This window comes from Bombina bombina, chromosome 6 (assembly GCF_027579735.1).
Source record: "Bombina bombina isolate aBomBom1 chromosome 6, aBomBom1.pri, whole genome shotgun sequence".
NCBI lineage: Eukaryota > Metazoa > Chordata > Amphibia > Anura > Bombinatoridae > Bombina > Bombina bombina.
Genome location: NC_069504.1, coordinates 947,902,105 through 947,921,496, shown reverse-complemented (window position 1 = coordinate 947,921,496; position 19,392 = coordinate 947,902,105). Strand labels below are relative to the sequence as shown.

General features: G+C 35.1%; 1 pseudogene; it reads right to left on the bottom strand.

Moving 5' to 3' along the window:
• Window positions 1-289: 289 nt before the first annotated feature.
• On the bottom strand, window positions 290-1,876 carry LOC128664785 (posterior protein-like; annotated as a pseudogene).
• Between the last annotated feature and the right edge of the window lie 17,516 nt (window positions 1,877-19,392).

The window sequence follows — 19,392 nt, the reverse complement described above, 5'->3', positions numbered from 1 at the left end:
GCAAATTTATATTGACTGTCTGGATGTACAGGAATGGCAAAAAAAAAAAAAAAATTAATGTCAGTTAGTGTAACAGCTGCACCAGTATCTACAAGAATTTGTGTATGATGGCCCCCTATCGTACCTTGGATACTAGGCCTGCCACCTTTATCCCTTTGCAGATGACATACTAGGGACATGACAGGGGCCTGACATCCCTATTGTTTTCTATAAGGGTTGGTTGGAAGAGGGGTTTCATACTCCTCAGGTTGTGTTGCAATTTTTGTTTTCATTTTCTCAAGTTCTTTAATTAATGGGCCATATGGGTTTGAATCAGGGAACTCCCTTCTCTCTTGTTTCTGATTATTGTGTTCTGTTTTTTTGTGTTCTGGCCTGTATGAGTTTTTTTGTTATCACTATATCTTTTTTGTAATCTACAATCTCTCATGATATGGCCTGTATTCCCACATTTATAACATTTGCCATTAAATTTTGGTCTACCCTCATTTTTCACAATCTCAGAAATTTTCCTGTGTGTTTTGTCATCTTTTGTATCTTGAATCCAATCTTTAAGTATATTTATAAATGTCTGGTATGAATTAGCATTTCTGAGAGCTACTTTTATGGAATAATCTACAGCAGTACATTTATTGGCCATTGAATATAAGAAATCTGTGTCATCATGAGACATGTTTGGGCAATTATAAGTTGCTCTATATAGTGACAAATAATCATTACAGAACAAAACTGGGTAATCACCTCTCTTTAACCTAGAATTTTCTAATGCATTAGCACCTCTAGCATCACGGCCACCAATGATGCGCTGCAATTCTTTTATTCTCTCAGCTACATTTCCCCAGTTTGTGTTTGAATCAGCTGTTATACCTCTGTGTGTGCCCACTGGTGCTTTTAATTGTGCGGCTAGCTGGTAAGGCAACCACACTCTAAGTAAAGCACATGCATCTTTATTTCCCAAATTGTACTGTGTGATTACAGCCTCCAATTTATTAGATAAACTTATTGGTGATGCATTTGTATCAAATTTACCCAAAATTTGGCACAGATTAGTACGGTCTTGTATTGTGAGGGACACAGGGTTAGTAACACTATTCAGATTAGTTAGTGATTGAGGGGTCTTGTGTCTGAATTCTATTCGTTGTCTACTACCTATTGTTTGAGGAGTTAGAATAGGGGGTATTTGGTTTAAAGTTAACAAAGGACTGTCAGGGTTGCTAGAGGTCTGTTCATCTAAATCTATAGTTTGATTGTCAGTACCATTTACTTCTAAAGGACACACATGTGCTAGACTACTACTGTAATGGTTGCATTTATCTTGTATCCCCTGTGCTTTCAGAGACAAAATGCATTGTTCCTTATGTAAAAGCTGTGATTTAGACTCTAACAGTTCTGCCTTAAGTGATGCAACAACATTTTCTCTCTGCATTTCCTTTTCTTCCATAGAGCTTACTAGTTGCTCTCTCAATATACACCTCTCCTCACATTCTTCAAGTCTTTCTTCTAGTTCACTATTTGATTCAGTCAGCCTGTCAACTTCCTCACTCAGCACATCACATTCACATTCATTTTCCATGACAGAAGCAGAAGCAACAGTTATAGACTGCTCAAGTTTATCCAATTGCTCTCTAAGCTGCACTCTCTCTGTGTACCATTCAAACTCCTTTTTCTCAGCAATCTCTTTCATTCTAAGCAACATAGATAAAACATTGCTAAGCTTCTCTTTTTCTGATTTTTTAGACAAAATACTATGCTTGGATTTATTATTTTGCTGATCACACTGAACAAAAACATCCTTAAACTGATGAGTTAAAGGATCATCGGCACATGTTTTGTATGTGGCAGAGGCATACTTCTTAATTTACCTTTCAACAATATCCATGCTTCCTATATAGCACAATTCACAAAATGCAACAAGTATATTAAACTGTTATTGTACAGCAACAAAAGATTTGATATCAGCTAAGCTACCAATCTTTTCCAAGGAGTAACACACCAAATAAAACAAAAAGCCAAAGACAAACTAAGACTCAACAAATTTATAAGTGAAATTATCTCCTTCCTATGACTGACCGTATCCCCTCAAACTAATCCTATCTGGATCTTAGATCCGGGCCAAGAGGGATCTCCTATTGAAGCAATACACAACTAATTACCTCTCAGAGATGTCTGGTTTTTCCCTTTGGATCTTAGGGGTACTTCAGTCACCAAGGGTCATCAGCCCTACTCTGCCGGCAACTACTGAACAACTAAACAGCTCAATAACTATTCACAGCACTTGAAAACAACAACAACAACAAATTTTGAACTTGCAGAATAATAATTAAACATATACTCTCCGGATATGCACGTCTGCTCACCGATGATGTATTTCACAGGATCTCAGCTGTCTCTGGAGAAAAACCTCAGGATCTGGCAGCACTCACGAACCAGCGTGACAGTTGCACACTCAGGAGATGATTCTTAAGTACTTGAGAATTTCCTTTACCCACGAAAAACTTCTTTAGGCTCCAATACTTCAGTTTAGCAGATTTAGTATTGGTATAACGTGGATTTTTGCGATTTATCCACGTCCCATCTGGGGTGCCAAGTGTAGAATCTGCTGACTTTGTGTGCCTTCAGCTGTTATTTGCAATTGTCTTTGTATTGAGACAAGGCTGATTCTTGAAGCAAAAATTGGTTTATTTGTAACAGCCAATACAAGATTAATACAAATAAAATACAATGTAATTAGGTAAAAAGAAATACAAAAATACAAATAATATGGAGTTCATAGATATAGCTGTCTGCAAGTTGATAGCATAGCCATAAAGTGAAAAGGTACAGGGTTTCTGTGTAAGTCTTTGTGTGTGAGTGTCTATGTATGTGTGTATGCAAATGAGTGAGTGAGTCTGTGTAAAAATGAGCCCTTTTTTATACTGTATAAATGCATTCTATCCCATTCATACATCTCTTCCCCCAAGCCATGTAAGCAGCTGTTTTCACCAAACTTCCTGATGGAGTCTGTTTACACATTTGGTGTACATTAAAGGAGTTGTTTATGGTTGTTCACAAATTTGTTTATAGTCCATAGTACATCAAAGGAGTTGTAAATTCCCATTCCAAATGTGTATCTCCCATCTGTATGTCTTTGTGTATTTCCATTTATTCGTCACTTAAAAGGGTTGTTGATGATCAATCTTCCTCCAGGGAATCCATTCACCCAGGATGTTTTCACATCAAAGAGTTGGTGATCAATATCAGTTTTCCATTATCTTTACCCAACAGCAACACATCCTTCCAAGGAGACACCTGTGACCTCCATTTGATACACTGAATTTGCAATAAGTTAACTTGTAATGAAAAGTATGATACAACTACTCCCGAAGGAGTGAAAAACAGCTCAGTAGCTTGTTCTATGGTGAATTGCCACCTAGAAGCAGTTTCTTTTACCCCAATTGTGCTTTTATAAAAGGAGAACTTTCTTGAAGTATATCAGTCTGAGCCCGCCCACTAAAGTCAGTCCAGTGGCAAAATACCAGGCAATTCTCCTCTTAACATGGGAAATGGCAACCCCAGATGATCATTTCGCACTTCTGTCGATATTGAATGGAATATCTTAATTTTTTTTTTATATTCAAAATTCAATACATTTTTGTAAGGTCTTCATAATATGTATCTATTACAACATAATAAAATTAAAAACTAAATTGTCATAATTGTTAAAACGTGTCTTGCCTATACATTTTAAATTTTACTCGTTTCCCTGAAAAAAAACATGTGAAGCTGGTTAATTGAAGAAATATGATCTTTATTTCAGTAGGAAAAGATATTATTCAAGATCACAAACAATTTAACATATAGGATATACACAGTATATTAAAGCAAAAGTGGTGAGGGAAAATGTACTGGGTCTGTGAATAAGAATTACAGGGCTTAAACTATTGTTGCTTTTATTAGCTAGCCCTTAAATTCTAGAGCTAAGGCAGTTATATACACGTGTATCTATAAGAAATGCAAAAAGCTATGCATAACAAAGAAAAAGACTGCCTGTCTCTGAGGAAATATATATAAAAAATCCATTGAAATTAGGGATGAAAAAAAGAAAAACAAAAAAATAAATAAGTATATTAAAAATTGTCTCAGACAACAACACTCAAACTAAATAACTTTATTGGAGACAAGGAAAGAGTCCGGCTGGACTCGTACACACGCACACACACACATAGGTTAAAACTGGCTTAAACTCAGAAAAGCAATATTCTTATAGATTAGAAATACACATAAATCGGAAAATTGTTAGATTGCAACCATTTACTAACAATATCAAATATCCCTCTCATAAGGTATAACCTATGGTTGCAACATCAAATGTATACATCAGGTAGTTAACACTGTAAAAAATGTTGTCTTGGATACTTTTCAAGTATTATGTATTATACAAATGTTGCCCCACTCTATGCGCATAAGGATCTCTTGCGAAGGAACCCACTTTGTAAATATTTTTACTGATTATATATGCACTTTGTGTTATAAGGTAAAAGAAACTGAAATTATATCTATGTATAATCTATCTTGAGATTTATCAAAGGTTAAATAACCAGTTTGTTTGTCTCCTTCACAAATCTTACCATCAAATTCCTCTGGGCCACATGTGTGGTATTGCAAAGAGTGACTCTATTAGTTATCAAATAAACTACAAGATAGCATTTAGTTTCAATATCAGTATTTATCTTTAAGTATATAACACTGAAACATATAGACCACGTTGTGGGTCATTGATATCAAATGAAATCAAGTAAAAACAGAATGCTAACCCTCTAAGAAAAAGCCTCTTCTATAGCGGAGGCTATCATTAACATTAACCTTGCTGGATTGAAGGACAACACAAAACTGAGCTGAAAAAGTCTCTTCTGTAGCAGAGACTATGTTGACATTATTCTGGCTAGATCCGATATGGTCAATAGGTTTGTAGCATAATTATGTTAATCAGTAAGCAGCTGAAAACAGAGGGGTTCTGTGACCCCCCGTTAGAGTGCCCCTGACGCGAAGAAGCGCAAGAGTTCCTTATGCGCATAGGGTGGAGCAACATTTGTATAATACATAACACTTGAAAAGTGTCCAAGACAATTTTTTTACAGTGTTTACTACCTGATGTATACATTTGATGTTGCAACCATAGGTTATACCTTATGAGAGAGATATTTGATATTGTTTATAAATGGTTGCAATTTAACAATTTTCCGATTTATGTGTATTTCTAATCTATAATATTGCTTTTCTGAGTTTAAGCCAGTTTTAACCTATGTGTGTGTGTGTGCGTTTGTACGAGTCCAGGCGGACCCTTTCCTTGTCTCCAATAAAGTTATTTAGTTTGAGTGTTGTTGTCTGAGACAATTTTTAATATACTTTTTTATTTTTTTGTTTTTCTTTTTTTCATACCTAATTTCAATGGGTTTTTGATATATATTTCCTTAGAGACAGGCAGTCTTTTTCTTTGTTATGCATAGCTTTTTGCATTTCTTGTACATACAAGGATATACACAGTATATTACAGTTGTTTGAAGTCCATCAGAATGATAATTATTTTATTGCCAAGGCTGTCAGGAATTATTACCAACAGAATGATTGGGATTCTAAACAAAACACATTATCCTGTTAAATGAAGGGACAGTTAATATATTTAACTTTAATTTCTTAATATAGATTTCCAGACTCAATTATCTTTGAAGATAGAGTCGCTCTTGTCCCAGATAGATGTTGTAGCGCTATTAACTACTAAGGGCTTCAATGATGCATTAACTTTTATTGCATTAACCTGCAGGCTTCAAAAGTCCAGTGTCTTTTTTATTTGTAAAGCCCTGTCTATGTGCACAACACTTTGGATAATCCAAATAAAGTAGAACAAAAATTAATCTTAAACAGGAGTAGTTTTTACTTATTTCAATGTCAGATATGCTATGACCCAAGCAGCTGTATTTTTTTTTTTATAGACTGTAAAGAAGAAAGACAGAAATCAGAAATGACAGTTGGTAAATCACTGTAGCAGTCAAGACATGATACAATAAATGACTGGATAAGAATGGAATGTCAAAGACAGCAAAAATAAATAATTAAATAAATCCAATGCACATGAGATACTTTTCATGTATATATTTAACAGGAAATGTTATTGCAAGCTTTTAGGATGCTTGCTGAGGTCACTTCACCAAACAGCCCAATTTACAAATCTTATAGTTACAGGAGAGATATGTATATAAAAAAGACAATATGCAAAGTATGGACATTTGTTATGTGCAGTTGTAGGCTAGTGGCTCCTGGATATGATTCCTTGGATATACATAATAAAGTAACAAAGAGCACAAGATGATGTTGTAACGTGTGTAAATAGGCTGTTTGTCTCCTCTGGGTAGGAAAGTATTATACAAATTATGTGTCTGATTAAATGCTTATAATTTACATAATAAAAACAATATATTTGACATTTCTTTAGGAGATCAGAAAGTCAAAAGCAGTTTGACCAGAAATCCAAGTTTTACTGTGACACTAATAGTTTTTAATGCTCTGTCTCTGTGTCCCAAGAATAATTTTTAGGACAGACAAAGGTCGAATATTTCGCCTTGACCAAAACATTATTAATGATAATGGTTCCTGATTTGATAAAATAATGATAAAATAAAAAGAAACATAACAATTGTATCATTATTTATTACATAAGGAACCATCATCATTAATATTTATTCCTGTGCACACATGCCCACTAGTCTTCAGCTATACTTAGGCTGCATATCGGCAGTTGCATACCCACTGCTGCATGCAGCTCTACTGAGAGGACAGCAAAGCAGTTGTATCTGCATCCACAATTTCCCTCCCTGCCCCACATGCCCCCACTACATTATCTTCAGCTCTACTTCGGATGAACATCAGCAGCCACACACCCACTGCAGCATGGAGCTCTACTGAGCGGGTAGCGCAGCAGCTACATCTGCATCCACAGTTTCCCTACCTGCCCCTCAAACCCACAACATTGTCTGAAGCTCTGCTGAGGGCAGTGCAGCAGCTGCATCGGCATCCACACATGACTTGATTTGTCACTTATTGTTGTGACATCTCTTGCCTCCACACTCTGTGAAGATCCACAATTTATTAGAAAGGGTGCTGCTTTTTTTTTTTTTTTTTTTTTTTTTTTTTTATATGCCTCTCTTAGTGTATGGAAGGGATATTTTTTTTTTGTTTGTTAATGATTTATTTTTATTGTAAGTTGATGAGGGGTAAGCTTCAGTGTTGGAGGAAAAGAGTGACCCCTGTCTACACCTGAAAGTGCATTAGTTGTATTAATATTTTATATGCATAGGCTTACCTTAGAAATGCAATCACAACATTAATATTCATAAGAACAAGGTGCAGAAACAAAACCTTTTAGCCAGTATCTTATCTGCTTCCCATACACTCACATTACAACTAGGAGTACGGGGGGTGCCAAGGTAAATATTATCACATAATATTCCCAAGCAAATGAAATATATAACCACTCGGCACACAATTATATTTCAATATTCCTGGCATAATGATAGAGCCAAAAGTTAAAACATAGCTTTTATTTAAAATACTTAAAAAAGTTTTATATTGATACTGGATTAAAATCAATTAAAAAAAAGAAAAACAAGTAGCACTACCTAAGCACCTGGGATTAGATACACTTAAAAGACAAGTGTATCAATGTGTAAATGACAAAATACCAATTAACATATAAAACTAGTTGCTATCCAAATAAATCCTTAGTGGCCCATTGTAAATCACCCAGTGAGTGAAAAAGATCCCTAACGTTTTACAGTGTATGGGATAGATTTACCAAGTGCCAGGTGGACATGTCCACCCGACATCGCTAAATGCAGACAGCATACGCTGTCGGCATTTAACATTGCACAAGCATTTCCTGTGAAATGCTTGTGCAATGCCACCCCCTGCAAATTCATGGCCAATCTAGCAGGGGGTGTCAATCATACCGATCATATTGTATCGTCATGATTGCAGTCCACCACCTAAAAGGTGGAGAAGTTAAGGAGCAGCGGTCTTACAACAGCTGCTTCTTAACTTACATTTGGGCATAGAAAGCAGCATCCGCTGCTTGTTAAGTCTACCCCTATGATTGGGTGAACCCCACAAAAGTGGGCCTATCAAGTTATCACTCACTGGGTGGATATTCACAATTGCTGTAAAAAATGTCCGGCACAGTCAAGCTCTTAGGAGCAATATAGGTATCTCAAAATTAGTTCCCAAATTGTTAAGGTAACACATATTATAACTATGACATAATGATCTCTGGGTATACACAGGCAGGCGAATGCCTGGCGTGCATTTCACTTGAGCTTTTTCAAAGGCCACTGATATCCCACTTTTGTGGTTCTCACGCAATCATAGAGTGTAAAACGTTAGGTATCTTTTTCACAATGGGCCTCTAAGTCTATTGTTGCTCTAGGATTTATTTGGATAGCAACTAGTTTTATATGTTAATTGGTATTTTTTGATATACCTATTGATACACTTGGCTTAGACAGTGCTCTATTTTTTCTTCTTTTTAAATGATTTTAATCCAGTATCAATATGATACTTTTTAAGTATTTTTAATAAAAATCTATGTTTTAACTTTTGGCCCTATCATTAGGCCAGGGCTATTAAAATATAAGTGTGTGCCAAGTGGTTAAACATTTTCTTTGTTTGGGAATAACCTTAGAAATGACCATGCTTAAAAATAACAATGTTTAATATGTAAATCAGACTGCTTGATGTAGGACCTCAGTGTCCTTACAGCTTACCTTTATACTCCATACTGGTTAGCTACTAAGGGCATTATCAGTACATTTTTTGGCAAAAGTATTTATCATTTTTTTCTAATACAAACAAAGCATAGAATTTGAGAGTCACATGTAACACTGTACTACCCATTTTTCTGTTTAATGTCAAAAGATAGAAAATATATTTTTCTCTGAAAGAGCAGAAAATACAATTAATTTAAGTATTTGTCAAGCCTTTTTTTAAAAGGGCTATTAATCAAACAGGCTGGATTGAAAAAGAAAGGGTATACACTTGCAGTCTTGGTCTGACAGTTGAGGCAGAAAAATACAGCTAATAAATCCTTAATCTGTAGTATTTTGCCTTGAGTAAGTGAATCTATTTAAACTCAAATTAGAAAGAAGAAAAATACAAGACTTGGAAATAGTCAAAAACTTTATTATAAAATTAATAGTATGGATTCCTTACTGGCTAATAAGGGGGGGAGATAGAGTGTCCCAAGAATAAAATGTAACTACAGTCTATAAATGGCCAGCTTGGCAAAAGTATGACACATATTTGCACATTACTATCAAAGTCTATATAATCTATAATATCCTATGAGAAAGATTTGTATTACCAAAATATAAGATTTTGCAAGTTTTATGTCCCTACAGCAGGGGTCAAGTCTAGTGGGAACACATGTGAATGGAGATCCTGCACTATTTTGCTGGTGGAACTAAGTTATCTCCAGACAGAGAACAGAAACACTTCAGTAAACACCACTGCTGCTGGTGAGATTAGCTAGAGCACAGTCTGGTTGGAGGGATAATGAGATCTTTTAGTAATGGGCAGTAACACTTTCTACAATACACTAAATGCAAGCCTGACAGTGGTCCTGCTGTGTAATCATCCTGCACTGTGTAAAACACATGGTGGTTACATTTCTGTGCGGCTTGCTCTTGAGGTTTGCAAGGGAAATACATGTGTATATACAAGGGAAAGAGGTTCATGCAATTAAAAGTGTTTGTGAAACATTTTATAGTAGGATAAGCCCAATTACTTAATTTTATACACCGATAGTATGTGCAATCTGTTTATCTATGTTGGTGTCTGCATGATTCTCTGCAGAATGCTGACCAGTGCAAGATAATGTATTTGCTGCATATTCAACCTTACCAGTTTCATCCCACGGTGCAAGGTGACCTGTTTTGCTTTCAATTGATAATGTGCCCTCATGTCATCTGCTTCCTCTGCCAGTAGTGCTTGCTTCACATTTAGTTGGTATACGTGTTAATGGTAAAAGAAAATGACACTCAGATGCTTTTAACCATAATTTTACTTTATATCACATTATCATTGTTTCTTACTGCAGAGTGAGTGCACGCACAAACCTTATCAAGATCATGATATCAGATATTTACATTACAGTCCCTTGCACATCCTGTGAGCCAGGGAGTGACATCTGCTAAAAGTTAACTAAGGCTCTTAGCTTTTCGGGTTATTTAACATCATCTATAAAAAAATGACCCTTCATCTGTTTTAAAAAGTGTGCAGAAAAAGTTTGTACCCTGGGAGTAAGGAGGGCCTAAGCAAGGAAGTATTTCCAGGTCAGTTCTAAGCCTAGTTGAGTGCATCTCTATGTTTTTTTTCTGTATTTATGCAAATTCTCTTAGGTCACCCTAAGAGAAAAAGGGGTAACCAGACGTGGCCTCCTTGCACACATGCCTTAGAGGGATGCGACTGCACCTCACTGATGAGGCCCATAGAGGCCGAAACGTACATCTGGGGTTTGTTTGTTTTCCCTTGTTTAAAGGAGATTTGCCTGGTATTTTGGTGCTGGACTGTCATTTGGCTGGGACAGACTGATATGCTACAGGAGATTTTACCTTTGTGAAAGGCATAGTGTGCAGAAAGAGTTTGTACCCTTAGAGTAAGGAGGGGCTAAGCAAGGAAGTATTTCCAGCTTCAGTTCTAAGCCTAGTTGAGTGCACCTCTGTTTTTTTTTTTCGGTTTTAAAAAGTGTGTCTGGCTTCACAGTATTCATTATCAGTTGAATCCTAAATTACAAATAAAAATGTCACCCCTGCCATGTAAAAATGTAACCATGGGTGTCTATCCTCAGGCCCAAAGGCAAACATTCAAATATTCATTGGTTTTAATTTGCTTTCATTAACCAGAGTGTATAGATTATATACATATACATATAGTGTGTGTGTGTGTGGTGGTGGGGGGGGGGTTATTAATTGTGGGGGGGAGGGTGTAAGTCTTGGTGAGTTCCCACACTTTTTTTTTTGTAGAACTTGACCCCTGCCCTACAGATAATCTCTGATAAAAAGGCTGACATAAAAGTTTCTTCTCACCATTTTTCATGTTGGAAACAGTGGCCAGATTAGAAGTGGAGTGTTATTGATAGCACAGGGTGCAATTTCATAATCACTGTTAAAATTAGCGTGCAAATTGATATTACAACTTCATGGTAAAACAGAATTAGAAGAGAAGGTTTAGGATGGCAGAGTTTCCTTTAGCACACCCTCTACTTTCAATGGTTATCACGACTGCGCTAAACATCACTCATATTGGTCTAGATTACAAGTGGAGTGGTATTTTGCACTCCTGCACTGATGTTAACACCACTATAAGTAAGCTTTTTGTACATGTTGTGTTGCGTGCATATTACAATTTGAATGTAAGTTTTTTTTACACAAGTGCTAACCCAATGTTCGCAGAAAATGAATATTGTGACTGTATTCCCCAAAAAACTTTAACGGAACATGAAAAGTGGGGAAAAAAACACCCTTACCTGCGTGCAATCCCAATCATGTTTTCTCATGTGCAGTTACCCTATATGAAATATTAATATTATTCACATTGCAATGTTCTTCACATAGCTCTATATACAGTATGTATATAAAGGTTTTTTTGTTAACACATATATAACTTTACTATATAACTGTACTTTTAAATGTAATTTTAATGTGTTTTGTGCAACTTTTTAGTCAAGCATAAGAGTTAAAGGGACATAAAAGACAAAAATGTTCTTTCCTTATTCAGATAAAGCATACAATTTAAAACAACTTTCCAAATTTGCTTCTATAATCTATTTTGCTTTGTTCTCTTAGCATCCTTTGATTAACATAATACTTAGGCTCAGCAGAAGGGAGCTAGCTGCCAATTGATGGCTGAACATATATGCCTCTTGTCATAGGTTTATCGATGTGTTCAGCTAACTCCCAGTAGTGCATTGTTGCACCTTACAATAAAGGATACAAAGTGAATGAAGCAAAATTGATAATAGACGTTAAGTGGAAAGTTGTTTAGAATTGTAGGCTTTATCTGAATCATGAAAGAAAATGTTGGGGTTTTATGTCCCTTTAACCGGAGCTCTGAAGTTGCACTATCCCAACATGCATTAAATTAAATTGTGCTCAAGCAAACACATTTACTTTCAACTTTTAATGCTCATGCTACTTCTGACACATGCAAAGAGCCGCAATAAACTCCTTATCGCTTGTGCACAACAGTTAGCGTGCCACTCTTCTAGCCTATTACAAGTTGAATGCTCATGTAAAAGACAAAATAGTTCTAAAAGAATTAATCTGAGACTTGTTTAGTCAGTATTTAGTGTGACTTCCCTGGCCCTAAGCACATCTTGAACTGTTTTGGGGAGACTGTCCTGAAGTTTTCTGAAGTAATCTTCTGGTATATTATACCAGACTTCTTTCAGCACTTCCCAGAGTTCTTCTTTAGATTTAGTTTGTCTTTTATTTCTTTCTCTGTCAAGGTGATCTCATACTGCCTCTATAATATTCAGGTCTGGACTCTGTGGAGACCCGTCCATTACTGTCAGTGTTTTATCAGTGTTTTATCAGCTGTTTTCTCTCCAACTAGGATTTCACAGCATTAGCATTATACTTGGGATCATTATCATGCTGAAAAATAAAATCATTACCAATTATGCATTTTCTTAAAGGAATGGCATGATCAATTAAAACCTGTCTATACTTTTCAGCATTCATGATCCTATCAATTCGGACAATATCGCCAACACCACTGGCAAAAAAGCTGCCCCAAACCAGGACAGACCCTCCACCACATTTCACTGAAGGCTGCAAGCACTCATTCTTCCATCTCTCTCCAACTCTTCTTCTCACATATTGTTGATGATTGGACCCAACAATTTCAAACTTTGATTCGTCACTCCATAATTCTATTTTCCACTGATCTTCATTCCAATCTATGTGAGCTTTAGAATATCTTAGCTTAGCCTGTTTTCCTTCTAAAAAAGTGGCTTCTTGGCTGCTACCCTTTCACAAAGACCATCCCTGATCAACTTGGCATCACGATGAAGCTGCCAGATGCTGAGCCAGGTCCTTGCTGGACTTCTTCCGGTCTCTCAAAGAAGAAACTCTGAGAACCTTCTAGTCAGATTTTGATAGTTTTGCTTGGACTTCCAGTCCTTTTTTTTGTTCTTGACCTCTCCTGATTTTTTAAATTTCTTTATAACAGCTTGAATACCACATCTTGAGTATCCAGTTTGTTTGCTGATTTCCCTTTGAGAGTGGACTTGCTGATGCAAAAGTATGATTTTATGTCAGTCAAATTCTGTGATCTTTGGCATTTTGAATAGAATAATGTGATTAGAAGTTGGTCTTATTAGCAAGCTTCCAATGAATTAAACTCATACCAAATGTGTATGTAATGCTCAAGCATGTCTTGCACAAACCTGGTGTAACAGACCTTTTTCACAGTAGTCATTTTGACTTGAAATAGTAGGACAAATACAGGTGTTAGCAATGACATTAATTTTGGTCCCATTCCATTTAGGTTTATCAGAGCCAGGTTCCTGCTATCGCTCAAGTGTAAGGAGAGGTTACCCTATATATTTGCCTCTTTAGTCTATAGAATTTGTTTTTTTAAGAATTTATGCTGTTTTTTAATACTGCATACAAATATCCTGTATTATCTCCTCTCTCTCGTGTCTTGTGTCTTTTGCAGAGCTATGATGCTTGACATGTTAAGTTCTGCAGCTCTGTGTTTACTCTTTCTGCTCCAAATTAAAGGTAGCCACAATCCCTACACATCCCTATGCTTTTAACCATGTTTAAAATTATTCATTCCCAATTATGTGCCAACAGTGAACTTTTGTGCTTATCTTTCTCATAAGTAGCATAAGTGTGAATGAGATGATTATGTAACAATACTGAATATTGCTACCCTCTGTGTGCATTTTATGGGAAACTGTGGTACTATTGAGTGTTGGGTATGAGTTTATTCATTTATTTGTAATTGTTGATTTTTTGATTTTTTTTTTGTGGTAAATAGCTTGTATAAAACACCCTTAAACATAATTTCCCTAGTGATTATGTTACAGTTAAAGTGCAGAAATCAGTTAATGTGCACATTACCTAGCTAATCTGCAGATTAACTAGGGTGATCCGTTAAAGTGCAGAATTTTTTTTTCATTTCTCAAATTACCTAGGTAATCTGCACATTACCTACTAGGCACTAGTTAAAGTGCAAAAAATGCACTTTAGCGGTAACATATATATATATATATATATATATATATATATATATATATATATATATATATATATATATATATATATAAACTAAAGGGAGTCCCATGGTTTTTCCTATGATAATTAGTTCATATCATGTTTTTTTAGAGAGCTCAAGGGTATAACAACTGCTCTCATTCTGTTTTTGCATTTATTAGCATCTTGGCCTCTACACTTCTAAGCATTGTATATTTCCCATTCTGCATTCTGAATTGTTACAGAATCAACTTCCCTTCACGCAGTTAAAACTTATTGCTAAGACATGATAGATGTTAACAGTTAAAACTTATTGCTAAGACATGATAGATGTTAACAGTTAAAACTTATTGCTAAGACATGATAGGTGTTAACAGTTAAAACTTATTGCTAAGACATGATAGGTGTTAACAGTTAAAACTTATTGCTAAGACATGATAGGTGTTAACAGTTAAAACTTATTGCTAAGACATGATAGGTGTTAACAGTAAACCTGCAACTCATTGTGGAATTATGCAATGAGCACAAATAAATATAAGAACATCGTACTGAGAATGTGAAATATCTGCCATTCTAACTGTTATGTATCTGTGATAATACAGTTGAAAAATAAATAATACACTTTCAAGCACTTTAGCTTTTTAGAAAAGTTTGTTTCTCTCATGTAAACTGTTTATTGAAAAAGAAGCTGAAGAATGTTCCGATTTCGGCCAAGGGCAGATACACTCCAGAGTGCTCTGTTCTAAACAGAGCCTTGGGTGTTGCAACTGCCTCTGGGAACCTTATCATGGGTCCCAGCCCGCACGTCTTGAAATTCTCTGTCTGCAAAATTATCTATCTATCGAATCTATAATAAATAGATAGATTCGATAGATAATTTCCCAGACAGAGAATTTCAAGACGTGCGGACTGGGACCCATGGTAAGGTTCCCAGAGGCAGTTGCAGCGCACAAGACTCTGATTAGAACAGAGCACTCTGGAGCGTATCTGCCCTCGACCGAAATCGGAACATTCTTCGGCTTCTTTTTCAATAAACAGTTTACATGAGAGAAACAAACTTTTCCAACTTTAACTACACGGAAGCCGTTAATGTGCACATTACCTAGGTGATTAGAACAGAGCACTCTGGAGCGTATCTGCCCTTGGACGAAATCGGAACATTCTTCGTCTTCTTTTTCAATAAACAGTTTACATGAGAGAAACAAACTTTTCCAACTTTAACTACACGGAAGCCGTTAATGTGCACATTACCTAGGTGATTAGAACAGAGCACTCTGGAGCGTATCTGCCCTTGGACGAAATCAGAACATTCTTCGGCTTCTTTTTCAATAAACAGTTTACATGAGAGAAACAAACTTTTCCAACTTTAACTACATGGAAGCAGTTAATGTGCACATTACCTAGGTAAAGTGCGGATTCTGCACTTTAACTGAGCAAATCAGTTAATCTGCAGATTAGCTAGGTAATGTGCACATTAACGATTTATGCACTTTAACTGTAACAATTATAATAATGGCATATATTTCAAAAATGTGTTTACATTTCTTTGATCAATTCAAATAATAGGAATGGTACTAACATTTATGTACATGTATCGGAAAAAATGATGTTGTGAACATTAGTCATTTAATTTTTTTTGCATATTTGTGGAGTGGGCAAAAAAAAAAAATATTGCACCAGGACCCTCTGTTTATTTGGTCCACCACTGCCCTAATGCAGTAAGTCTCACATATGAAATGTTAAAATCTTTCAATAAAGAAATGTGCTCATCTATTTATACTTCTTTGATATGAGGTATATAAGAAGCATGGATGGGACATATATCCCTTTCTGTGGAAATGATGATGTAGAGAGGTGTCCTCTGCTGTCCTTAATTAATACGAGAGAAATGCCAAAAACATCAAACAGCAGACGGCACTAGGAGTCCATTCTTGTTTCTCTTCTTTTTTTTTTTTGTGCTATGGTGTATTATATTTTTTTTATCTAGATTTTCTAACCAATTGTGGTTGGTTTTTCTTGGACAAGCCGCCATTTAATAGAGACTTTAGAAGAGACTTTCTAATTTCAGTTCTACATATACTGATACATTGGTTTGAAGACTCCTGCAGAACTGGAACAACAACATGCAATATATATAAAAATACATATTTAAAAATTAAAAAGATCATTAAAAAGATCATAAGCGAAAAAAAAAATAGGTATTTGAATTATTCATAATGCACCGGTGGCTTTAGTGCAGTTTGCATATTGCAACATTGAGTTAGCTTATTAATGTTCCTTGAGCGCAGTTAGAGCTCATCAGCGCTAACATTTTTTTCACTCCATTTAATCTAGTCAAGTGCGTAACTCTCCTAAATTATGCGGTATGCTAAATAAATGTTGATATGTTTTCTTATTGGTCTCATAACATATTCCATAGTTTAGCTTTCATATCATCTTAAATGACTTGCTTTTTAAAGAGAGAAATGACCTTATTTGTAATGGTTTAAGTGTCATCTTAAAGGATGCTTAGGACTCTTAATCTTTTTTTATATAGAATGTAACAGGTCAATTTGATCTTGACCCTCTTTTACTGTAGTCACTTTGTACTTTACCAGTATTTACTCAGGCACATTCTTTGCAAATGGAAATATATGTATTTGTATGGCATGGTTAAAAGGTGAGAAAAAAATAGACTCTTAGATGAACTAAAGAAAAGTTTAACATTGAGTTACTGAATTGAGTCATTCATGTCTATATTACTATGCTGGGCTGAAAAAATAATAAAAATGTCAAGTAGCAGAAATTGAGAAAAACAATAGGTTGATTTGTGCATCCTATCTGTGACTTCTGAACTGTAAATACAAAAGAGATGTATGGCGAGATGGAAAGATGTTCTGGAAGAAATATTATGCTATTATCGCTACATCAACCAGTAAAAAAAAAGGAAAGCATTACTTAATACAGCAAACTTTTCAAATCAAATAAACCAAGCATTTGATACATACATGTGTGTTTAAATGTATATATATATATAAACTGTAGTTATCTATATATATTTAACTATAGATATCTGAAATCCCGCATCTCTATACCAAATGAAGAAAAATGATTTAAAAAGTAGCAAAAAACTTTATTACAAAAATGTTAAAAAAATTGAATAAACATGTATAAACATGGAAATCCAAATTACAGGCCTGTAACTTGGTTAGAGCACACTGCCAAACATGTTTTGGGCCAAGTCTCAGGCCTTGTTCACTGGCATGACCTGTGCTCTAACCCCATTGCTTTATTTAAAGAGGCAGTCTAGTCAAAATTAAACTTCCATAATTTAGATAGGGCATGCAATTATAAACAACTTTCCAATTTACTTTTATCTTTAAATGTGCTTTGTTCCCTTGGTGATATTTTTGAAAAGCTAAACCTAGGTAGGCTCAAACTGATTTCTAAACCGTTGAAAACTGTCTCTTAGCTCAGAGCATTTTTAAAGTTTTTCACAGTTAGACTATGCTAGTTCACGTGTGTCAAATAGATAACATTGTGCTTACTTCCGTGGAGTTATTTAGGAGTCTGCACAGATTGGCTAAACTGCATGAAGCCGGACAGATAGCTCAGCATGCTAAGGCACTGTGGCTGAGCTTTGTAGCTACCCAATGGTTGCAGGTTCGATCCCCAGCGAGGTCCACTCAGCCTTTCATCCTTCTGAGGTCGATAAAATTAGCAGCACCTTGAGACCCTTACGGGGATTAGCTGCGCTTTACAAGTACCCAATACATTACAAGTACCCATGTCTGTCACAAGCACTGACATAAGGGGGCAGTCTGCAGAAGCTTAGATACAAGGTAATCATAGTGGTAAAACAAATATTAATATAACTGTGTTGGTTATGCAACACTGGGGAATGGGTAATAAAGGGATTAGCTATCTTTTAAAACATTAAAAATTCTGGTGTAGACTGTCCCTTTAAAGACATAATTGCTTGTTAATTACAAACACCTGTTACATTATTAACCCTTGACAACAAGGATCTTATCAATATAATATCTGTTTCTGTAAATGGTTTACAAACATTCAATTTATAAATGACAGGTTATTTTACAATTCCTTAAACTTATCATTGGAGAGAAAAAGAAAAAAAAAAACTCACACAACCATATCCTTGACCAATATTCATCAATTGCTATATAGAACAAATTAATTTGGAGAGTATCTCTCTCTTGTTTCTTATGTAATTTTATATATATGTTTATATAAATTATGTACAATGTGTCTAAATATATATATATATATATATATATATATATATATATATATATATATATATATATATATATATATATATATATATATAGGAAGCAGGTATCATCTGTACCTCTCAGGAGTGAAGGAGAGGAAACATATATATTTATACTGTATATATACACTGTACACACACACACAAGCTTATAGGATCTCAGGAGTGTGTACCTGTCTTTAACACTTTATGGATGCAGGGTTTGCAACAATTAATAATGTTGCGTGTACTGTATATACTACATTTATTTTTTAGGTATATATCATAGTCCTAATACATTCTAATCCTAATCAGTAATGAAATATATTCATACCTTTGTTTTATCTTTAAAAAAATATGTGGAATTTAATTAGTTCTAATATCCTTCTGGCTGAAGGTAGTCTTCAAGAGTTATTGGGACACGCTGTAAAAAAAAAGTAAACTGGTCTGGTGTCTTTTCTTTTGTGCTTAAAGAATTGTGATGATGATAAACATTAAAATGCTGAAAAAAGGCAGAATCCAAGTGCAAAAGAAATGCAATCCAAAGAAATGATTATGGACAAAAGAGTGATTTAAGGGATAGGAAATGAAGAAATTCAATACTGAGAACTAAGTATAGGAAAACAGAAAACAGAAAGCTTTAATAAATTATACAGAGTAGAAATTTTAGAAGTAGAATTAAAACTGAGGAATTAATAAAACACATAAAGGCAAATTAATTGTAGAATAGAATAAGAAAGGACACAAAAATTATCTCAAACAAATGCAAAAGATTGTAATGATTTCATTAATTGTAAGGGAAACTTATAAAAGGATTATTCTTTAGCAGATTCCAAATTATGACCCCTTTCCAAT